The sequence below is a fragment of the Rhinolophus sinicus genome, linkage group LG11 (genome assembly GCF_036562045.2).
Source record: "Rhinolophus sinicus isolate RSC01 linkage group LG11, ASM3656204v1, whole genome shotgun sequence".
Classification (NCBI taxonomy): Eukaryota; Metazoa; Chordata; class Mammalia; order Chiroptera; family Rhinolophidae; genus Rhinolophus; species Rhinolophus sinicus.
Window position 1 is genome coordinate 37,151,503 of NC_133760.1, and position 25,908 is coordinate 37,177,410.

The 25,908-nt window shown below is 38.7% G+C and overlaps 1 protein-coding gene across 4 annotated transcripts in view; it reads left to right on the top strand.

The window, feature by feature from the left end:
• CDH8 (cadherin 8) overlaps nt 1–25,908 on the top strand; it is a 324,676-nt gene that overhangs the window by 19,799 nt on the left and 278,969 nt on the right. The window lies entirely within an intron of this gene.

A 25,908-nucleotide genomic window follows, 5' to 3' on the forward strand; every position in this document is an offset into this window, starting at 1 on the left:
TGGGCTACCTCGCCACAGCCAAATTGTTATCTTCGGCCTTGCGAGAACAATTCACTGTCAGTTCCATGAAGCTTCTGCCTATGCAAACAGAGCCTTGTGCACCAATAATTTGGCAGGAATGCAAGTCAGCATTGCATGTCTCAATCTGGCCAAACAACTAGGCTTGTCTGTCTCTTGCCGAATGTCCTGACTTAAAAACAGCAGGCATCCCAGAGCTGTTGGAAATCTTTTGATGCTGATATAAATAAACGGAGTAATATTAGTCTTGTAAGTCAGCAGAAACCCTAAACACACACACACACACACACACACACACACACACACACACACGCAGTGTATTAGGTGAGTTCGTGCATGAGTCCTTCCCAAGTCATCTCCTACTCAGATCTATCTATAGCCCCAGACTCTCACCTGCTTCATCTCATTCCTTAACAAGGGACCAGATGAGGGTGTAGACAATCTGTGCGTATCTCTGTAGATGCCCTGACAAGTAAATTAGTTCAGACTTCTTACAAGAAGAATCTTACATTTTTTGTCAGTTTTCTTAGGGTCGTCTCCTTGAGGCAGATATTCCCCCAACTTGAAGCAAAATGATATAGTCATGTTTGTGGGTGATCATTCCCCCAGATATTCCCCCAACTTGAAGCAAAATGATAGTAGTCATGTTTGTGGGTGATTAAGTAACCACATTTTTTGAATAAATAGCAATAAGGTAGGCAGAATGAAAACAAACAAACCGAAAAAACACAGAGACTTGATTCCTGTGACACATTTGAAGCCAAAGCTCGTAGGGAAGAACTGGGCAAACAAATGTTGCACAAGTGGAAAGGCTTTCATTGCATATTCACATAGCAGAATAGTCGGAATCATTAAACATTATTAACACTTATAACATAGGAACATGATTGCAACTGAATAAATACTAGAAGCAAGATATAAAATGTGTATAGGATATAATTTAAAAATGCAAGTGTGATATGAACGGAGTACTTGGTTCATATCTATTAAGATATGTATGTACACATAATACATATATATGTATATGTATTTATATGTGTGTATATATATGTGTGTGTGTATATATATATATATATATGGAGAGAGAGCTAAAAATATAAGATGAATACAAGTCACGTTTGACGTCTGCAATTACAAGAGGTGCTCCAAGTGGTTACCATAAGTGTCCAAACACTTCTGATTACGGCGAACTACTACTTGAGCAACGTTGACCAAAGTGTCCACTTGTATACAACTTTTTTCAACATTTACAAAAATAATGAACCCTCATGTACCCATCATCTTAGTCATCCATATTCAACAGTTTTGACCATTCTGCTATTTTTCAATTATCTGACCCCACAAACAATGCCAATGCTCTTTATTTTAAAAATTAATGTGAAGATAATTCGTAATTATAGCTATGACTACTACCTGCTGTTTTTGATGTAAAGATTTCCCCAATTGAAAACATCATAAGATCATTAAAAAACTCCAAGTATGTGATTATAGCTAAAGAATAAATGATATTCATATAACCCATATTAAAAACAAAAAGGATTTAATTCCTGATATTGATTCATATTAATAACTATACCACAAATCAATATAGGGGAAACTGTAAGGTAATATACCAATATATTAAAACGTTTTTCCCTAATAAATGTGATTGGATTAGCAGGTCTTTTTTCTTTATGTTTTTTTGTTTTTTATTTTCTAGGATATGCTATATTATTATATTATAAAACGTAATAAAATGAGAGTAAAATAAATGACAATGTTCTATTGTTCAATCTTCTTAAAATCGTATGCCAGCTATTCCTAGCAAATTCTTGGAGCCAATTATTTAATGTGAAACTCATTTGTATGATATAGTTGGGAGGCCAATCTCATTAATTAATAAATTAAAGTGCTTAGAAACATGTGATCATTTTTATGACACTATGGAGGGAGAAAGAACAGCCAGTCTTATTGCCCTGCTAAATACACATGAAACGACTTTTATTACCATAGAATAGACCACATAATAACCAGAAATGAAGATTTTGTTTTTGGTCTTGAAATGGGAGAGTATGGAAACTTTAAGTAATATAGTCAGCCTGCGTTTTGCTTGTAACCTTTTAATAAAAGAGAATAACCTACAAAAGTTATTTATGGAATTACGTTATTTAAGAACGATAAAAGTTTTACAGCATTCACAGGGTTTCATTTGACCTGACTATGCATATTTTCTTAAGCAGTAGTTTCTGTAACATTTCAGCATTTTTCATCTTATTAAAATAAAATGCATATTATTTCCATTGTAGTTAACTTAAATTCACCCCCCACACCCACACACCTGGACACAATTTGGTCATGTATCCTCTTGTTTCTAAGTTTTTAAGTATTTTGAAATACAGTAAAGACGGTCTTATCAATGTTCAAAATGGATATTCAATTAAGATGTGGCTTGTTTTCTCATCAGTACTGGCTTCCTCACCTCACATTTCAGACCATTCAGATGTTATATCTGGGAGGAGAAATATAATACACTGTATTCTTATTACTCAGAGTGAGGGTCTGCAGACCAGCGGCATCACCTGGCAGCTCATTAGAAATACATCATTTCAGTCACTACCTGTAGACCCTGACTTACTGAGTCAGAATCTGCATTTCTAACAGTGTTTCCAGGTAATGCCTCTACACATTTAAACATTAAAATAAAGACATACATTTTTCAAGAATCAGTCTATCATCCATCAATTACAGGATAGCTTCAGTCATGCTTTTTGCTTTCTCTATTCAGACTGAGTGAATTTTGAAGACCACTCAGTTAAAGAAAAGGGTCCTGGGGGTGGCTGTTTAGAAGATCCCCAGGCAAAGTTTTAGGTAGAAGCCACTGCTCGTTTCATTTGAACCCCACGTGGTAGGGGCAGAGCACCATAGGCTGCAACACCAGTTTGCAGATGAGACTCTCTCCTATTGCAAGTGAGGGTGGAGGCAACAGTCTGCAGATCCCCAAGCTCGATTAGTTAACAGGAACTGTTCCCTGCTCAGATGCATGAACTTCTTTTTTTTTCTTCTGCGTGTATTTACCACAACGCGGCAGATGTGCTCTGAAATCTGCAGAGTATCAAATGTCACTGGGCTTCTGCAGGAGACAATAGCAGAATCCAAATGAGCCTGATCAGAGGGTTGAGGAATATTGGGGGAACAACAGGGACGCTGGATGCATCTTTCTGTTTCTCTCTAATCCTAAAAAAAACCCGGCTGTGTTGCATAGACCTGTATTGCTGTGAATATATGGTGAAGACCATGAATTTGATGACATTGTCCAGGGACTTAAAGTGGGGGTAAGGGAGGAGGTTTTCAGGAACCAAAACAAACTGATGATATCTATTAAGCGTTTACTATATGGTAGGCAGCTTATAAAGTTTGCTTGTTCCGTTCTCACAGCAACCCCCTGACGAAGGGGGGCTGTATCCCCATCGCCATATCGGAGAGGGTCACTAATGGGAAGTGTTATTTGCATTAGGGATTACAGGTTAGACAAAGTGAACAAGAGGGGAACCCAGGAGTCAAACCTGGGCATGGTGAGCCCAGACCTTGTTTCAGTCACCATGGCAACATCTCATTTGAACCCCCTGTGGGAGGTGCTCAGTGAACTGGGCTGCTACCCCAGCATGCAGATGAGAAAAGTAAGACTCACTGAAGTAAACCAAGGTATGGCCTCATGACTAGAATGGGAAAGGCTTAGCAAAATTGGAAGAGACACTTAAAGATGTCTATTTAGTGGCAAAGCCACCACACCTATCTTTGCACACGCCACCATATGCTTTGCTAGTCAGAGACAGAGGTGCCCATAAACTCTTGAGAGAGGAAAAGTGTCCTTGAAACTTATGCATGTGGTGGCTCAGTTGTGCTTTCTTTCTGGGGAGATGAAAATGCCACAGTCTGGGGCTTGACAGGGCCCATACCAGGTACAAAATAATTTGTGGGTTATTCTGCAGCTATAGGGGCCAGCATAGGATCTAACTGTCTTCTTTGCTTTATATATATATATATATACACACACACACACACACACACATATATGATTATAATGACGAAGTAAGAGAAGGATGATGTAGAAGAAGGAGCAGCAGGAGGAGAATGTTTGTACTGAACACTTCGGACATCTTGCTGCATGCTTGGTTAGCATGCTTGGTTAGCATGCTTGGTTAGCATGCTTGGTTAGCATGCTTGGTTAGCATGCTTGGTTAGCATGCTTGGTTAGCATGCTTGGTTAGCATGCTTGGTTAGCATGCTTGGTTAGCATGCTTGGTTAGGTGAGTGGAGTGAACTGATTCTCGCGTTTTTCTGAGTTGGGCAGCATTCTTCACTCCTCTAAGCAGTAGCATTAAGTTAGAGAGCTCACTGGAAGCTTTGCCCGCGACTGGGCAATTCTGTGGGTTTCTCTGAAACTGAGAGTCACTAGAATAGCAGACAGAAGACGGTGGAACGGTTGGTTGGGTGGAATGAAAAAGCAAACCCTGTACACGTAGACAGGAACTCAAAGAAGACAAAAAGCTTGTACACTCTAGTTTCTTGGACTGATTTTTTTGATGCTGAATAATTTAGTAAAGGTTCCCCGGGCACTTGGAAACTGAGGTGGTGGCCTGTGTGATGGAGGCTCCAGAGGTGGGATCCACCGTTTACTTAGCTCGCTGCAGTGCCTTCCCCATGCCGCTTGCAACTCCAAGTTCCTTCTCCAAATGGATGTGTGCTTCTCTGTTTCATCTCTTCCTTCCCAGATCTTTTTGTGGCAACCTTCCTCTGGACTGTTCTGTCCCTGTCCTTCACTGCTGGTGCACTTTGACCACTGAGAATAACCCCCTCTGAGGAAAAGTAATTTAGCAGATTCTCCGAGGAAAAGTAATTTGGCAAAGGAGCAAACGTGGCTATTAAAAAATTGACTAAATCCTGTAACTCCTGAAAGCAAGTCAGACTCCCGAGCCACTCAAAAGGCTTTATTTAGAAAGTGGCAGGGTTATTTATAGTAGAGTTTTCTTGGCTTTTATTTTTTTATGTGCTTCTGGGAACTTAAAAGTATAAATGAATTCCTCATTGCAGTTTGCCTTTTGTCTTACGCTCGTGTGTGTGTGTGTGTGTGTGTGTGTGTGTGTCCTATTATTTCTCTCTCAGCGCAGTGTTGTTTTGGCAGAACTCATCCTCTGATTATGTCCCTGCCTTTGCAGGAACATTTATAATCAGCCTGGTGAGGTGTTTCCAGAAATCATTACACATTTGCAATGGCGGGTCCTATTGATCACAACCATGTTTCTCCTGTCTTCTCCTCCGCTCTTCCTGTCATTAGACTTACACTGTAAAGGCCTTAGTTTTTTGTAGCTGTAACCATTGTCCACATCGCACCTAGATGTGGGTAATACATCCCAATGGTCCCAGCTTTCTCTCCACCCGAGGTTGGATGAAAGTCACACACAGAAAGAAGCTGAGAGACCGAACCATAAGCATGGAGACATGCCCACCCCAAACCCCTCACCCCATACACACAAATACACAAAAGCAGAATGAGATGATGGACAGGGTCAAAGAGATATGGACAGTGGGGCCAAGCAGCCAATAGAGAGTGAGACAGAAGTGCTGCATTACTGAGAGTCAGTCACGTTACAAATGATACAACCTAAGAAAGGGGCCTTGACACCGAAGACATAGAAAGTGAGGAACCTCCATAGGAGGAAAGAATTTTAAAAAGCACAGAGGATCAGAAACAATGAGGAGAAAAAAATAAGGCAGAGTGACAACGAAGAGAGAAAGAGCAAGCAGAGAAAAGCCATATGGAGTGGATTTGGGGTCCACCGAGAGATTTTCACTGGGCCCAAACTAAATTTTTTTAGCCCCTAGACAGATGGGCTTATGCATACTTTTATGGCATTTTTGAACATGCAGGTCTGCTTTTCTTGAAAAGGAGTGCATTTGATTCTGACACATGGCATTTGCTGAATAACACTGACTGGCAGGACTGGGCATGAAGTCGGAACAATTTGAGCAAACCAACAAACATGATGATCTTTCTTCCTTTTAAATTTTTCCAGAGACACATTTTCATTTTTAAAGTTACATACTTCTCTAGCAGTTGGTGCCAGAAACTAAATCATGGTCATTTTACTTTGAATCAATAGGGAGCGTGATACTTTAACCACGAGTCTTTAAATGAAATAATCACCTAGTTCGTACGTACGTACCATGGAACTAATTTGCCAAAGAGGTGGGGAAATGGCAAAGGATTATGGGTAAGCCCTTGGCTAATTTGCATCCTCTAAAACCCTCTAAAATTATGGAATGGGCTTTTGAAACATTGGGAGGAAAAAAAATGTTTTATTAGGATTTATAGTCCATGCATAGAGACAATTTATGCAGTGAATTCCAAATAATGTGAAATGGCCATAGACAAGGCTGAAGTCGTTTTCTAATTTTTTTTTTTTTTTTTTTTTTTTGAATTTACAAATTTATTTGACTACATAGAGTATATTTTAATGGTTTCAGAAAGAGTGGGCAAGATGGAAGTTGAAGAATGTGCATAGATAGGACCAAGGGAACACCTCTTAGGTACCTAGTACCTTTCATGATATAAAAAAAAATCTGATTTAGGCTTTACTTGAACTGTGAGATATTAGCATCACCCCCATATCCCCTTAACAGATAAAGAAACAGGATCTGGGAGGTTTAGCCACCATCCCAGAATGGCCAGGAACGTGGGGCACAGGGATCGGAATGCTGAGCTGATTCTAGAACCTGTACTTATTTCTGCCCGTACAGCACTGCCTCCTCTCTCACTTTATTTGATTCTTCCTCATGTTTCTCTGCACATGGCTATGTCTATATGGAATAGGGAAACATTCATATTTTTACACAGTACGCTTTTCTCTGCCAAATATTCCTTTTGATCACCCCAACAACCCAGAGAGCTACATAGGATAATGAAGATGATATTAGACCCACACCGGAAACCAGGCTCTCTGGCAGCCTGGTTAGTGTTTTCTATAATGACCACACTGCCCGCCCAAAGTCCTCTGTGAATCACTCAGTGTTGCAGATGGTAGAATTTCCCTCTGTGGTGACCCCTCTTCCTTAGGAGGTGTGTTGACATTACGATGTCAGTCCCAGGTGGCACTACAGAGCAGGCCTCTTAAGGCATGGACTCCTAAAACTTGCCACATGACACTGCCTTGAGGTAGGAAAGGCCCAGATGAGATTATCCTTTAAACAAATCATCCAGTTACATAGATCATGTGGATCTATTCTAAACCCAGGGACCACACTGCTTCTTTACTTACCATGGCAAACGTAGACGGAGAACTTGGATTTATAACGGACATCGTCCCAGAGGATTATTGAATGAGGCTTTCAAAAGCCAACACTGCCTTGTGACCTCTTAGTGGCACATTGTCCAAGATTGCGTTCCTTAATACAGCTTAGAACACCAAGGTCTGGGTTTTGCCTAATGCAGGCCAAGAGACGCCAAATGCAAGCATGTTGGAGAATTCTTTTGCTAAAGTTGGAGGCAGGCCTTTGCAGTTGAATCTTTCTATAGGAATTTGAGTCTGGGTGGGAAAAGATGGAGCAGTTTTGTGTCACGTGGCACTGCAAGCCTTGAGAGACAATTGCATCCTATGACCTGACAGAGAAGCTTTGCTGCATTTGCAGAGGAAATCTGCAGGCCTGGGAGCTGCTCCCTGAGATGTGATAAGGAAGTAAAAGTCTGTATCTGAAGTTCCTCTTTCTGGAGAGAACGTTTGAGGTAGATGGAGAAAGGATGCCTGCTTTGGAATTGGAGACTTCGAAGAGTCTTTGCAAGTGCAAAATCCTCTGGTTTTGCTAGCCTGCCAGCTCCATAGGTTCTGGCTTTCTCTCTTTGAATTTATAAAAGTGTCAGTACAAGGAAAACTTTTCTAACTTATCAAGCAAGGGTTTGAGTTTTCATTCACCCTCCCCTGGAAACTAAGCATTATCATACCAAATACAGATTTTCAGTATGGTGTTGAGTTCTACAGGCTGAAGACCATCCTTAGATGGGTGAACACTGGTCAGATGGGCTACTTTCCTTTGAAATGCGTAGGAGTAAATGTGATTCCCTGAAAAAATTACAGTCAGGCATTGCAAAGTGTTCTTGGCATGCAAATATATAATTGCCACCATCATAATAATATGAATTTTAATGGAATATTAAATCTGTAACACCTGGTGAAGAGGTTGCATAAAAGGAACATTATTAAAACATACTTGATAAAAGCTATTACGTGACAGTAACTTAGTGGTATTCACTTGTTATTTTCTTTTGTGCAAAATTTCAAAAAGGCTTGATCTTCAAATTCTTGGACAGGTGAAATAGTCTATAATTTGAAGTATCCGTTGAAAGAGAAGCTAATTCACTGGGACAGTTTATAAATATTGAAGGGGAGAACCCTTTACATTCATAATTATTTAAGCATTTCCCAATGCTTAAAACCCTATATCTACTCAAACAATTATTAACTTTCTTACTAATAGGATACAAATCTGTTCTCTGAGATAAATTGTATTATCTTATGTATTCACCTAAGATTTATATTTTTTGTTTTTATGAAAATAAGGTGTTTTATAAGAAGAAGTTCCTCTCAAGACTAGACTGTATCACAGGTATGACAGTTTCCATTCCGTAGACCTCTCTTGAGAAAAATGGGAAATCTGATTGCCGCTCATAATAAAAGGAATGGCTGACATTTTGAACACTTTTATGCACCAAGACGAACACCATGGCAAATCTAATTTAATGCTCACAAAATCCGTTGGAGGTACACATTATAATACATTTCAATTTGTAGACATAAACAGATTAAATGAGGTTGTGTAATTTGCCTAAGGTCAGCTAGCTGTGACTTGCTGAATCGGATCTCAAGCATCAATATATTTGCCATTAAATTTTGCCCCCAAACTTTCCTGATATATAGTCTCTCATAAAAAAGTGGAACTTCATGAGTAAAGTATGTACATTATGTCATTTTATCATAGACTCACACAGGATTTGGGAACTAATATGACAGTCCACCGATTTGTTTTTTGCTTTCAAAATCAATACAATTGATTAACTAGTTGTTCTGAAGTGCTGACAAATGATTGGATACAAGTAGATTGGTATATTTGTTCGGCAGTATTTATTGAGGACATACTATGTACCAGGGCCTTTGCTGAGATGGTTAAGAAACAGGCAAGGACTCTGGCTGGCATAAACATTCACTGTGAAGAAACAAGATAGAAATATGCAACAGTTGGGTGATGTTCACGCTTTAAAATAAATTTACTTTTTTAAAAAAAAAAATAATATCCACTCATCTTCTAAGTAACAACATTGTTACCTGTTCACCTACATTATCCAGATTTCACATCACCCCTGGAAAAGAATTAACAATAAAACCAGCTTGAAATCGGAAGGATTTCTCTTCTCATGACTCTTAACAGAGCACATAGCTTGAAGCTAGAGCAACTTTCTAGGCAGGAAGAGAGAGGATCACTATGTAAATCACCATCACTGACAAGTTAAGCCCGGCAGTCAAAAGCGGAATGTACAGTTTGTGTATGTACCTCAGGCTATTTGTCTCCATGGGGTAGGCTTTTGAAAAGAAATACTTACAACAGGTTGATACACACACACACACACATACACACACACACACACACACACACACACTCATACATACACACTGTATTATGTTCAAGGTGTGGATTTAACTGAATTCCATGGCTTAAATTATCCTCAGGACTTGATAGCCCTCTCTCCATCCTAACCCAGAAATCCCAAGTCAACAGGATGAAGTGAAAATTCCATCCAGAATGTGTTGTTGTTTGATAAGCTCCAAGTATACTTATTCAGCATAGGGTTGGGCGTGGGAAATTATCTGAGTTTATGGTCCCCATGTAGGCAGTCAAATCTGGTGTTCCAGTCTCACTTTCTCTGTTTCATCCGAATAATTTTTCAAAACTTCAGAACTGTACATACCATCCTCCTGCATGTAAAATTTCTGTGTTTCTTCTTTTGCTATGTTGAGGACTCCCAAATTCCTCTCTAGCCTCAGTAAAGAGCAGTTACCATTATTTGACCTTGGGGGAATCATTTAACCCTTCAGGGTTTCTGAAGACATGAAATGAGTTCATAGGAAATAGCACTTAGAATAGTGCGTATGCCCGTCAGCTATACTAATGATAATAAAAAAATATTCACCAACGAATAACTGGTACTATAGTTACTACTAGATTTACTACCATGACTACTAAAAACACTGTGGAATTTGTTTCTACAAATATTACGTGAGAAAAAATATGTTAGCTTTTCTCAGCAACCGTGTGAGAAACTGCACTCAGAGAAATGCGCCAAGAGTTCAACTCAGATTTTAGCCAAAGCTTTTATCTCTTCTCTGTACTGTGATGTCTGCTGTGACCTCTTTCTATTCAGTTGTTGGCAGATTGTGGGTACATGATAAATGTTTATTAGTTGAGATACCTGTGTATGATTTTTGTTAGACCGTATAAAACCACCTAACACTAGTGGGTGCTAAATAAATGCGTGTTCTCGTTTCTTCTGTCTTCTCTCACATTTTGAAAACCAATCTACCCTGAAGAGGTGTAGAGCTATCTTAAGCCATGTGTTTCCAAGGTAAGGAAGGGATTCATTATGACTGTTTTTTCTTTTCTTTTCTTTTCTGAAGGAGTGTTTAACTCATGTCCCTACAGTATCCCAGAGAGCACAGTATCAACATCAGAAACACATGCAAACTTATTTGTATGCATGTTACCTCTTCTAGGTTTCTTTAAAATCATAATTACTACCTCGCACTTTACACACAGTATCCCATTTAATTCTCATAATAAACCTAAAAGTTAGGTGTTATTATCTCAGTTGCGTAATGAGAAACCCATGTGCTCCAAGAGGTTAGGTACATTTTGCAGTGTAGTGAAGAGAGATCTAGGTAGCTCTGCTAATCTCTTGACATTCATCTGTAGAGCTCCAAAGGTTTTTTCCTTCATCATGCGGCCCATCTAGAAATGGCCTATAACTTCCATGACTTTCATGACCCTTTCACTCTGAGAGTTTCTGCTGCCTCCAGATTATCGACTCCCATCTCCAAAAGCTGTGATAACCTAGCAAAATGGTGGTGGAGTTGTGTTTCAGACCCATATTCGCGGGACCGTGCAAAGTTATTGTCACGTCTCTGAGCTCTGTTTTTTCATTTGTAAAATATTGGGTTATTTTACATTTTGCGTTAAATGAGAGAACATAGGAGAAGTACCTAGCACAGGATCTTTCATATATTAGTCACTCAGTACATGGAAGCTACTCTTTTTTTAAAATTTTTCTTACTCTTCTGATTATTGTTAAGAATCAGAGCATGTAGAGGCACCATTAATCATTACGATTTTCTTCCGTCTAAGGCTGTGTATTGGTTCTGTTTGCTAATGAGACTCTTGTGCTAAACTGACCTTATATGCTTTATCATGCCCCAGTGTCATAGTTTTAGCTTCCATGTAATATTTATCCTCCTGATTTCTTAGAACCGAATCGTTTTTCCCCTTCCTTACTGATCTCATTAAATCTTTTGGGGCATAATGAATCATTAGAATAATAAATCCAGTCCTAGAGAAAACAGTCTCTGGAACCAGCATCTCAGTTTTGGTCTTAAGGTCAAGTAGGTGACGAGAGGAAGCAGAGACTTGAATATCTTTCCCAGGTGACAGGTAGCTTCTTTGTGGTAGCCATGCGACTCACCATCCCAGATGTTCTGTGACATGAGCTGAGGTGGATAGCTCAGCATTCTCAGGAATGCCAGACATATGATAGGCATGATTCATTTAATTACAAGATGAAAGTTTAGGCACAGCTCAGAAGAAGAAGTAAGAAAGGGCTCCATTGAAGACCACATCAGCTTCCTCTCTGTCTCGACACAAGGGGGCCTGGCTGAATAAAGCATGGTGGGTTAGAAAGTCTGTGATTTATAGTCCTGGATTAAAATGCCGATTCTGCCATTGTATTAGTCAGGGTTATCCAGAGAAACAGAACCGTTAAGATATGTAGAGATAGGAGTACATGGAAAGAGATTCATTTTGAGGAATTGGCTCACGTGATTACAGAGGTTGAGAAACCCCATGATTTACCATTTACAAGCTGGAGGCCCAGGAAAGGCAGTGATGCAATTCCAGTCAAGCCCAAAGACCTGAGAACCATGGGAGTCAATGGTATAAGTCCTGGTGTGAGTCCTAAGTCCCGAGAACTAGGAGTGGCCATGTCCAAGGGCCGGAGAAGATGGATGGATGTCCCAGCTTAAGCAGAGAGTAAATTCACGCTTCCTGCTCCTTTTTGTTCTATGCCAGCCCTCAGTGGATTGGATAGTGCCCACCTGCACCGGTGAAGGCTGTATTCTTTACTTGTCTACTAATTTGTATGCTAATTTCTTCCAGAAACACTCTCACAGACACACCCAGAAATAACACTTTACCATCTATGAACATCGCTTATCTCAGTCAAGTTGGTACAGAATTAACTATCATAACTACCAATTAGCCAGGTGTTCTTATGCAAATACCCTGATCTCTTTGAGCCTCAGTTTACTCATCTTTCAAATGAAGAAAATGACACCTTGTAGAAATTACATGAAGAGCTTTAGTAATTATTTGCCACAGAAGGGCACATTTTATTGTGATATAATTTCAACTTTACAAAAAAGATAGGAGAATAATGCAAATATCTCCCCATATTCACCAGTTCACATTTTGATCCATTTGTTTTATCATTTGCTATCTACCTATGCATATTATATATATATATATATATATATATATATATATATATATATATATATATATTCTGAATCATTTGGGAACAAGTTGGAGGCATTTTCTCCATTACCTCAAAATACTTCAGTATATTTTCTGACCACATAATACTTATTATAATCAAGAAATGTAACACTGGTGCAATACTATCATGCTATCTGTAACCATATAAAATGTTTTCAGTTGTCACAGCAATGATCTTTATAGATGTTTGTAAATCTTGGCTCAGGTCAAGATGGCATACAGTGTTTAGTTGTTACACTTTTTCAGTTTCCTTTGGTCAGGAACAATTTTTAAGTCTTTCTTGAAATTTATATTTTTGAAGATTGTAGGCCAGTTATTTTATAGAATGTTCTTCAATGTGTGCATCTGATAGTCCCATGTGAATACATATTATGTGTTTTTGGATGAAAAACCTGTAGCAGTGATGCTGTGTTCTTCTCTGTGCATCGTGTCTTGAGATTCATATTATTGATTTGTCCCAGTGTTGATGACGCTAACTTCGCTCATTTGGTTAAGCTGGTGTCTGTCAAGTCTCTCCACTGAAATTAATTATCTTGCCCCTAGTAATTAATAAGTAATTTGTGGGGAGATACTGTGTGAAAATATTATTCCTCATCAGACTTTCATCTAATAATAATTTTAGCATCACTTGGTGATTTCGTATCTCCATTATGTCTTCCATTATGTCTTCCATATTATTAATTGCCATTTTATTCTAAGAAAGTCCATGATTATTTGACAACTGTTCTCTGTTAGAAGCAAAAACAGTTGGAGGAAGAAAAATCTGTAGGTGTATAATAGTCGGTGCACAGACCTTAAATGCCTAGATAAATAACTGGTATATGGGTACCTGACCAATTATTTGATGGCATGTGCAACATGATACAGGTAGGGTCTCAAGGAACTATGCATTGTGTTTTCATTATAATAGGATATCTCAATTTTTACTTCAGGCAGTGCACTGTAAGACAGAATTGTGGAAGAAGGTGCGAATTCATGAATCAACAGAGTAGGTCCTAGGAGACGAGATTGGTCAGGGGCAGGCATTCAACTTAACGTTAGAATTATGAACTGTTGTTGAGAACAGAGAGACTAGAAAATCAGAGAGGGGTTATGTTTAAAAAAGTAAAACTGTATGGTCATGAAATATTTGAAGAGTATTAACCTCATATATGAAAGAAAGCAAAGTGGGGATTAAAATACCTAACATTTCAGTATTGTTTATATTATAAACCCTATATAGGAGCTCATAAACTACCCTCATTGCCAGTATATAATTCCATTTGTCTTTTGAAAATTATTTTATATATTAAACTACCACCATACCATGGGTTTAAGTTAAAAATGGCCCTACTTCTTAGCAATTATGTTATCTAGGTCCAGGTTTGTGGGAAGCTATTTAGAATGAAAGCTGCTATGGCTTTAGGAAATACTAATACTATATTACTTCATATTTTCCCAAGTGAAACCTACTATAGACAAGTATTCTCAAATGTGCTGTGCTATGTCTCCCAGGAATATACAAACGCTTTTTTAAGAGGGGGAAATGCTAGCATGTGCTTTTGCTTCACCCAGTACAGGTTGACAAGAATCTATAAGTGCAGCCATTCTCTGACAAAAGCAAAAAATTTGCCCCCCCCATACAGTGTTTGTTACTCCCTACAGTGGTAGTAGAGAACTCTATTGTTCAATTCGAAGGCATGATTCCTCCTTCCTGGGTCCTTCAGCCCTGATGCTATTATTTTTATCTCTGCTTCCAGGGATTGGGTTGGGTGATCTGTCAGGTCCCTTCTAGCTCAGATATTCTAAACTAAGAAATAGAGAACACACTAGTAAACATTTCCACAGGCCTTGAGTTTTGATGAATTTATCTGCAAGGATGGATTAGGTTTATTTTTCTTTGTCTCCAGGCAAAGGAGACATATGTCTTTAAAGCTGCCTGGCTGGACTGCCTTTTCAGCATGATTTAAGAACAGAGGAAACGTTCACATAGGATTAGGGTCAGTATGAGCCATCTGAAGACTTCATGGATTCGTTTTGGAGGGTGAGGTCATGGGAAGACTAAGTGTGGTTGGATTATATCTACTGAGTTGGGCAGGTGAAAGGAAAGCTTGTGAGACTGAACGCGTCTTTTCTTCCACCTTTCTTTTTAAGACATCTACTAATTTTGACTGAACAAAAATGAGAAAACATATTATTAAATATGATTGTAGGCACTCAGTTCGCCTAGTAGAAACTGTTCTGTTCCCAGTTATGTGAATGAAGAATGAGATGGAAAAGGGAAAAAGAAGACCAGACATACCTGCTCCCGGCACAAGCCCATCTCCATTTTTAGAATTAGATGATCTTTTTGTGGGAAAGCACGAATTGCTTTTAAAACCTCTAAAAAAAATGTGTTTGGTTTAGTTTTCTTGTTTTGCTTCCCCTTCCATCGTTATTACAACTGTAGGTAGGTTCACTCCTGGGACATCATGTCATTTATAATCATCTATCACAAGAAGTGGCTTCTGTCTTATAGAGCAGAATGTCATCTTTGTATGTATACTAGGCTTATTCCCTGTTTAATAAAACGTTACCCACGAGTGCCTTGGCTGGGAACAAGAGACCTGGCGTGATTTCACACAAGTAATCATCTTCTTTGAAACTTGGTTCATTTTTCTTAATCTCTCTGGGACCTAGAGTTAACCTTCAGACAGATCTGTTTGCTGAAAGTAAGTATCGTGGGCCATAATTAGAACTTCAATAATATTGGAGAAGGAACTAGGAACAGGGATGGTGATATTCTGCTGCTTTTCCCAACGGTAGTTCACTGTGAGGAGCACAATTGATCGCAGGAGGATAGGTGATTGGAAAAAAGAATTGAGAAACACACTCTGACACAGTGGTTCTGAAAGATCATCAGACTCAAACAAGGGCTTATTGAAGTCACAGGGTGGGGCCCACCTTCAGAGTTTCTCATGAATCGGGCACAATAATTTGCATTTCTGACCACGTGATGCTGAGGGTGGTGGTTTGGGGACCACAGTTCCGGTACTAGTGCTCTAATATATCCCTGAAATAGATGTATTTCAGTAGCTCTTTTCTGTAGTGTGTGTTGAGGGGGAGACATTGGATTGGAGTCATAAAGCTTTTTACATTCAGTTAGTCATTTGATGACTTTTCCTTGGCCTGTAAGAGGTAAATTATGTGCTATGCCTGTTGATATAGACATTAATAAGGCTCAGTCTTTGTACTCCAGGAAATTGATAATCAACTAGGGGAGACATTCAAGGAAATCGACAATCGCAGTACAGTATAGTAAGCAATCTAATAGAAGTTAGGAATGGTTGCTATGGAGACATTGGAGCTGTGCCTGACTCAGTTTGTACCTGAGGTCTATAGTTAGGGTATGCCCCTTGGGAGCAGAAATCTAAAATGAGTTTTGAACACCATGTAGGGTTTATTAGACTGAGAGGTACTATTACCAGCAGAAAGGACAGGGTTGAAGGCATAAATGAGTGGAATTATAATGCAATCTAAAATTAGCACACAAGTTCATAGTAGAACATGTAGCACCAATGAGGCACTTTCTTCCTCCATGGCTTAAACACTCTTCATCTCTCAGCCATGAGTGTTGCCTGATATTCTTTGAGGTTTGCCCTTTATTCCGATGTACATGCTGGGATTGGGAGTGAGATCAAACATGGCAGATTTTAAGCAAAGGAATAATGAGATTAGATTTCCATTATGAATGCTTAAATAAGTTACGATACATCCATTCCTTGGAATACTATGCGGCTGTGAAAAAGAATGAACCAGTCCTATATATGTTATGCACTGCCCTCTAAAACAAGGTACAGGATAATGTTCATATAATGCTATTGTTTATACGCAGAGAAGAATAAAAGGACTGTCTGCCCTCGCATATTCTTGGGTGTGCTGTGAATATTTGTTTGCTTCTGGACACATGCACGCGCACAGATGTCCAAACTAGAACTTGGTAATAGTAGTTGCCTCTGAAGAGAGGAATTGGAGGACAGGGGTCTATATGGGGAAGGGGATTTTATGCTTTGCATGTTTTATGGGTGCTTTTTGACATTTTCTAACATGCACATATTTAATATGTTATCATATGTATTTACTACTACTAACGAACTTATCTTACAATAAAAATGTTACTGTTATAAATATTTAAAAAGGGAATTCTAGGAGGGAAGGCAAAGGGAGAGAGGGCAGTTATTTCCTCTTTCCGTTAATGTGTTGAGTAGAGTTTAAAGTTAGAAATAAGGGGGACAGGAGGAAATTGATCTGAGAGGTATAAAACTCCAATGTTTTCTGGACTCATTGTATGCATATAAAAGTTTATCTTTGAACTCTTTGTATGTACCTTAAAAAATAATCTGTCTTCCCCATCAGAAGGTAAGCTGGGAAGAAGGGATCTGTTTTTCTTTGTTCACTGCTATCTGGCCAGGACTTCCTAGGAAGGTTCTCAGTCAATATTGCTAGTGAATGAACCGCAGGGCTTTACTTCCTCGTCTCTGTTGCATTTTTATTCTCAGAATCACATATAAAAGATGTTTTCCCCCTCACTTTGGTGTGGAGCCCCAGTCTGAGTATACTTCTATTGCAGAGCCCCAAGCAGGGTCTATTCCCTTATAGTTTATATCCTGCAAAGTTGACTCACTCACAAAAGGCTTAGCATACGTTTTGCTGGAAGCAGGTGGCTGAGTGAATACATTCAATATATTGACTGGCCAACAAGTTAGAAAAGGAAAGCATTAGACACCCTGTGGTCTCTTAAGGGCAACTTGCTTCTCCAAAGTGGTAGATACTTAGGTAAAATAGATACAAGGTTGAAAAGGCGTGAGGACCACTTTTGTCTCTAACTTGTGCTGCTTTGGGCAAAACTCTTATTCTCTCAGAAACTTTATCATGCTCACCTGCAAAATAGATGACAATACGTCCTCCGTCTGCCTCCAAATGTTGTTTTAAGTACCAAGTAAAGTGAAATATGTAAAAGCATTTTGCAAACTTCCCCAGTGCGACAGAAATTTAAGTGATGTTATTGCCCATCTAAATGGAGTCTTTTCACATTTGCATGAGATGTTAAGAGGAACTAGGTTATGATCGCTTCCGTTCCTGCTTCTTTGGGTTTCTATGGGGAAATGAGAGCAGAAGTTTACAAAGAGGAAAATCTGTAGTACAGACGGAATGCACAAAAGTGCCTCACACTCCGCCTGGCAGATGGTGGTGCCTTAATAGACGTGCGTTTCCTTCCTTTCCGCCCCTGCCTACCCAAAATGACTTCGAGCTGCTAACTCTGGCAGTTTGTAGAAAATTGGATTCGTGAACTTGCCAAGTTGGTTTTGGGTATGCATATGCGATTTTTATCTGAGCATTGTTAGTGAAGACATATTGTTAGGAAGTCACAGAGGCCAAGGGACCAATCCTTTAGGGCAAGGGTGGCTACATGTGATTGATGCCTTGTTATTTTTATACCTTTGCACTGACTCTCAGCTTTCCCTATCGGTAAAATGGGGATACCTTCCACTTTATCAGGACGTTAAGATGATTTGAGCCAAAATCCGTGAATTACTTGTTAAGGGATCTAGCTAAGAATAGGGAAATCAATAAACAAAGTGCATGACATTAGTGGTTTAGTGGCCCTTTTCCTAATCTGTTGTAATAATATCCTGCAATAATTACACCCACTCAGTAAGAATTTAATGGCGGCTACTGCACTGTACCAAATACCCTGTTCATCATCAACTTTGTGTTTCCTTATTTTTAAAATGGGCAAGAGTAATACTGTCTATCAGTTAAGCTTCTAATGAAGACACTGCATACACTGCTCATAGTCAAAGTGAGTATTTTGAGGTATAGGGATTGGACCTCCTCTTGTGCATCTCTGGAGACAGCTGGCTTCTAACTGGCATGTGATATTTACTTGTCTAAGGGCATTAGAAGAAGAATACAGAAGCATGGATTCTGGGTTATCGCAAAGACAAAATGAATTGTCTTGGGGAAATTATAGAGTATCACAGGATTCTACATTTAACACAGCAAAGAAAAGTGTACCCTTAGCATAATCTCAGTGGATTATGGGAAGGACTTAATGAATGTTTATAGAGTGCTTATTTGTTTGAACAGGAATAGGAAAGAAGGAATAGAAACAAGCATATGGTTTTCATTCCCTGGGCTCTAATGTAATTCGGTGTAGTTAATTTATTTCATCATTTCCCTGCTCAATCACAGGAACTAAGGATGGCAGTCTGAACACACTCGTGATTTGTAGCTGCAGGAACTAGGCTTTGGCTACATAAGTCCATCTCTGAAAAGAATGTTCCAGGAGCTTTGAGACGGGGCCCGTGGCACTGATTTGATCTCCGCATGTGTATATTGCTCTCCCACGGCCCTGATGCTCTGCCTTCTTTAAGGCTTCGAGTTGAAGTTGCTGTGAATCTCAAGATGTCCCCATACCTTGGGCTTTCACTATTCCATCGAAAGTGGCTGCCCAAACTCTAGTGTCAGCCCTGTACCACTAACTAGCCTCCCTGTGTGGGGAAACTCATTTCAATCCATCATGGTTATCGATTTATCTGGAATATTTTGAATCACTTTGTCTAAAAATGACAAGGCATCACTAACATGCAGCCACCCTTGCCCTAAAGAGTATGAGTGTGTGAAATTATACTTTCAGCATCCCTTTTATTTTTCTTCTTTTTTATCATTCTCCTTCTGACTTTAGGTGTGAGAACTAGTCTCTCAGCCAATTCACTTCTGAGGGTTTGCAGAAGTCTGCAGTTACTTGCAGGTTTCACATAATCAAAGCAACTTTCTCTGTCTGTGAGTCCAAATACAGACCAAAGCAAAATTGCTAGAGTGTTTTTAGGAGCTCTGTCCAAGTCTTATCTGTATCCTCGTCCTTTTTTTTCTTTTTCTTGCCAAAAAAGTCAATTCCTGTTGGAATAAAATGGTATTGATGCAGTGATCTCATGTGTGAATATTACTGGCCTCAGCAACTTTCTTTGTTGCTGCTCAGCCTAAAATTGGGATTTCATGGCTAAAATTTCACAATTTTAAAGGGGTTTGAGCCACAGAATTAAAAGTTGCCAACAAATGGTTGGCCTATAGACTTTGTTACTCATGTGGATTGATAAAAAGCATTTAAAAATATTTCCATCCAAACTGAAAACTTCCCATCTCACTGTTACAACAAAGGCAACAAACTTGTTTATACCTGTAATTCAAACTTTGTTTATTTACTAGAAGAGGCTCTGTCATCTGAACATGCTGGATATTTTTGTTTGTTTGTTTGTTGTATTCGTAGCTGATGAATACAGGCCCAGAAAAGCGACTGGATTGTCAGTAACGGCTTCACGTTATCAGAAATGGTTCTAAACTGTTATGAAAAAGAAAAAAAAAAAATATTTACAATTAAAGTGCAAGTTTTGGTGTTAGAAGTGCCTGTTTAATCAAGGATAGAAAGTCACGTTTTGTATATGCCACTAAGTAATTACCGGGGGTGCCAAAATATTGTATACAAGTGGACAATTTGGTCAGCGTTGCTCAAGCGGTAGTTCACCGTAATCAGAAGTGTCTGGACGCTAATGGTAACCACTCTGAGCACGTCTTGTCATTGCAGAAGTCAAACGTGACTTGTATTCATCTTTCATTACCGGTATATTTTGAGTATTACAATTTTAATAGTTTTTCTTTCTTTTCTTAAAATGTGTATATATTTTTTTGGCTCCCTCTGTAGTTGTCTGGCATACCAACTCTGCCCCTGACCATGGCTCTGTTGTTGTCCAGTTTTCTCTCTTTAAAGGACAATTCTTTGTGGAATCACTTATTAAAATTTTTGAACAGACGTTTCTGTACTGAGAGTTGGTTGGGTACTGAATTAGGTGTTTTGTTTTGTTTTTCACTATAACTTCTTATGTTTATGTTTCCCTTTGCCTTTAAAAATAATTTCCTACAGAAACTTTGGTGTAGATTTTACCAGAGCAACAAGGAACCAACCAATAACAGCAGTCCTGAATCTTCTGAGTGTGGTGATGATAGGATGTTTTTGTTCATTGAACAACCTTGTTCTCCAAGAATAAATACAGAGTAAACTGATCACGTCCTGCGCTCTTAATGTTTTGAAGTTACAGAGGCTTGAGTCATTGACTAGACATGTAAATTTAGGAAATTTACTAAATTAGACTTTCCCTACTTGAAAAGTTAGAACGATATTACATCCCTCATAAGGTTATTGAGGAAATTAAATGAAGCAATTTATACAAAGTGCCTGAAGCAAAGTTAACTATCTGATTAGTATTAATATCCAAACAAAAATTAGGTAAGGGTGAATGATTTTCAGAAACTGAATGTTTTTACTAGTTTAAAATACTGGACTGATTGTAAATGGAATAATAGGGAGATTCATGTTTTTGACATCATATTGTAATGAGACCACGGAATCAGCCTGATATATATTTGAACTTCAGCTCCACTATTTATTAGCTAAGCTTCAGTTTTCTCCCCTAACTCATGGTGGTAATAATCCTTATCTCTAAGGGTTATTGTTAGGATTAAGTGACGATGTCTCCAATCCGTATTGACCCATAGTGAAAACCCAATATATTTTCAACCCTTTATGTATTCTCCTTTAAATTCTTCATTATAAATCCGTACTGGAGAATAGAATAATATAATGGAAACACCTTCTTCCTCCTATGTAACATATTTTTTGTTTAACTCCCTGGGAGTTAGGAGCAGGGGGATGCTTGTTTGAAAGGCCGATCTTAGATCATCATTCCTCATTACTTGTCCATTATTGTTGAGAATGATAGACAGGCCAGTCTACCTGAACTTTGTCTCTGAAGAATGAGTCACAAAACAGGAGTCAGAAAAACTACATTAAGATGTTTAGACAAATTCTCAGTATTCTGTATCCTGATGGCTCTTCTTGATCCTTTTAATTGTAAATGGCCTTCCCAAGAAAACGCATTGAAGGTGAACTTGAAAGCTCTTTCACAGCCAGTGGCCCATTGAATCCAGGACTAGAGGACCTCCTATATTATCTCTTCTGACTCTCTAATCTACCTTCGCACAGTCCTGGACTCCCAGCCTCCCCTTCAAATGGATACTTCACCTCTGCTCTATATAATCACCTCCAGACCCCATTACTGTGATGGCTGTTTGGACACGTATCTCCAGTTCTTAGTCAGATTCAGTGGTGATAATTGCAGGGATGGGTCAGATACCACCTTTATTAAGCCCCTGTTAAAAGAACAAAATTCAATAAGATCTTTAAATTCAAGGAAATTTAAAGATCTTATTGGCTTTATTCAGCGATTCATGAAGCAGGCAGCATCCAATCTTAGCAGATAGAAGGAGCACTAAGCAGTTATACATTTGAGAGGGTTTTATAGGCCAAAGTGAACAGGAACAAGGAAGTTATACTGGACATATGCTGATTGGTCAAGCAGGGCTGCTTTCCTTCTGTGGAGGAAAGGGAAGTCTTGGAGCCAGTTAGGTAACTTGTGCTGAGCAGACAAGTGCTGACTTCTTGATCCAGGCCTGCCTTACTTCCTTTCCTGGGAGAACCGAGCATAGACATTTAGTAAAGTTTTTGTTTGTTGACATGGGGCTCAGAGTGAGTGACTCCATCTTGGGCCTCATCTGGTTACTTTAACACCCCAGATACTACATATTCTTTCTTTTGTTGTTACCTGTATGTATATCATAGATCTTGTTGGCTTTTATAGCAGTTTCAAGGTGAACAAAGAGCTCAAGCAGATCATGAGTTTCTTATCACCAGGCATGTACAAGCAGAGATCGCTCATCCTGCAAGTTACCCAGGAGATTCAAGTATCAAATGGGTCAAAAGGAGTGGGAATGTCACATAGGGAGCTCTGGGGTCCAACCTACTGTTGAGATGATTAGGATATTTCTACTCAGTACAACTTTATGTTTTAGCTCTTCATCTATGGCAGAAAGGATAGTTGTATTCCCCAACATAGGCATTGCTTGTAGAAATTGTCAAAAATAAAACCCAAGTGTTAGGTAACATAGAAGATGAGAAAAAAATGAAAATCAGACCTTATTGGGTTCATTGCTTCAATGTGTTCTTCAACAGTGAATAAACCAACTTCCCTTAATGGTTCTGTGCTGAGGGTCTAAAACAGCCCTGCTTGATAAAACTTTCCATGATGATGGCCATGTTCTATATCTTTGTTTTCCAAGATGGTAAAACTAGCCCCTGGTGGTTATGAAGCAGAATGTAGATAGTGTCACTAACTGAATAGCTAATTGTATTTAGTTTTAAATCATATGAATATAATTGGCCACCTGTGTCTAGTGGCTGTAATATTGGTCATTTCAGATCTAGACTGTCTCATGGCTTTTCTAGTAAGATATTTAACTCCCAAACAATATCGCAGACCTCCCCTGCAAAGGGATTTCAGACTTCTCATTCACAGGGGATAGAGCAGACATCATTAAGAATCTCCACATTTGGGAAAAAAAAAAAATCTTGACGTACAACAAGGTGTGGGTGGTTGCATGAATATATTTCAAGACTCACTGTAAAAGGAATATACTTGTAGTACAGGCTTAGTGACAACTAAGTAGACAGTAGAACTGGATTAACGGCCAGAGAGAGAGAGAGAGAGAGAGAGACTGTGCATACACTGAAACTTGATGTGCTACAGAAATAGCATTACAGGTCAGTGATGGAAGATGGACTAGTCGATAAATAGCTCAGGGACAATTAATTATCCATATGGGGAAAAAAAATGATTTCCTATTGTACACCATACACAAAAAAATCAATTTCTGATGGATGAAGACCTGACATATGGAAGGTATACATTTTGGAAGGTATCTGAGACAATATCTTTATGTCCTTTTGATAGGGAAGCATTTATTAAGCAACAAAAAAAAATGAATGTAAACTATAAAGGGAAAATTAATAAATTCTACAGCATTAAAATTAAGAATTTTGGTTCAGGCAGCGTAAAGCTAGGAAAAAATGAAAGGGAAAATGGAAAAGTATCTGCCACATGTAACTGACAAAGGACATTTATTAGAATATACGACAAATACGAAAAATTAAGAATGAGCAAAAGATAAAGAAAAAGAAACATGCACGACACTGAAACGTATTAAAAGATACTGAGCTCACTGATTATCATGCAAATTAAAAATTACAGTTAAGTAGCACTGTGTACCCAACACGTTGCCAGAAACTAAAAGGTGAACAATATCAAGTGATGAAGATGCTGAGCAAAGTGAGTTCTTACAACTCATAGGCAGAGTGTGAACTCACAACACTGTGTCATAAAACATGACACCACATTCATATTGTCCTGGAAAACAGGAAAATTGAAGCTGTGGATATATCTATTACCTCGCAATTTTACTCTGAGGTCAAGTCACTCTAAAAGTTATTGGCACTAGAGTTCAAGTAAAAAGTACAAGTCAGCATCATTTGTAATGTTAAAATAAAATGGAAACAACCCAAATTTTCATCTAATGTAGAACGGATAGGTTTGGCATTGTCTTGCTATAATTTGATGAAAATGAACAAACTACAACTGAAAGCAACAGCGTGGGTGAATCTCAAAGACATAGCTGAGCAAAAAGCCAGTCACAGAATATATACAGGGTTGAACTCCAAAGAAAAGATGGCGTATGAAATATAGAATTCAGGTTCTGGATCCCATTGATGGTGAGAGAAGGGAATGCTGTAGGGTCATTTTTGAGGCTTCAAATACATTAGGGTTGTTCTTTTTACTTTTCTTTCTCTGATAGATTAAGTCATATTGATGTTCCTTGTAGTATTATTCTTTAACCTTACTTTTATAGGTTGCATGTATATTTTGCATGTAAAGAATTTGTTTCACAATAAAAGTGAATATTTTTAAAAAATGGGAAACGTTTAACTGCTATATAAGTCGCTTTGTGCAAGCGTACTTTACTAACAGAGAAGGTAAGGGATATGTTGGTGTAGTTCCCCCCCCACCTCTCCCACCTGGCCCTAGGCTCAGATTCAAGTTCCTGAGATTCAAATTTCTGTCTTAGCAAATATATTAATTCCTATATATTGCAAGTCTTTAGGTTCATTTACAGATAACTAAAATTGCTAGTGTTCTGTCTAGAAATAAGAATGGTTTGTGTCTACTGAGTGCTCACTGTGGAAGTCTTCACAACAAATCAAAGAAGAGGGTATTGTTATTATAACCCATCCCTTTTCTACCGGTAAAGCTCAGAGTTTAAATGTTGCCTAATATCCCATGGCTAGTGAGTAGAGAAGACTATTACTCAGTCTGTATGACTTCAGGGGAAGTGCTTCAGCCATTACAGTGTAATGATCGACTATGCCTCGTACACCTTGTGATTTTCGTATAATAAGTGAATTTGGAAATTTAGTTATTAGGTGCATATTATGAAGCATTTACCATGCACCAGTCATTATTCTAGAAGATGAGGGCACAGTGACAAGAGAAAAAAAATAAGATAATGCCTCTCTTTCCTGACAGCCAGTGGCATGGTCAGATAGAAGGAGGGGGAGGGGAAAGAAGAGAAGGAAAAAGAAAAAAAAAAGAAAAAGGAAGGGATTATGAAGGAGTTTCATGTTTTTGTCACCAACAGAGGATCATTAAACAACCTTAATAGGACAGACAAGGCCTTTTGCTTTCTGATTCCAAATCATTCTATAGTCTGAGATTCTTAGTGTGTTATGTTACTTCACAATTCCTGAATCAATCATTCTTTATGCTGTCATTTGTGGCTGGAATCCCTTTCTCGTCTCTGCTTCCACCCCAACCCCACCCCCACACATAGAGACATACACTACATCCTTTTAAACTTTTTTACATATTTTACATCCTTTTAAACTTTCAGCTCAAAATTTATGTACATTTTGATGACTTTCCTGCCCTGCCACCTTAATTGCTGAGAAGGATGGATAGATTACTCTGTTCCTATGGCATTTAGAGATAGAGAGACACTGACTCCGAACATTATTCCAGAGGCTCTTTCTCTGTACCCTCTAACTGGTGACAAGTTTTGGTATCTCATGTTCAACTCTAGATT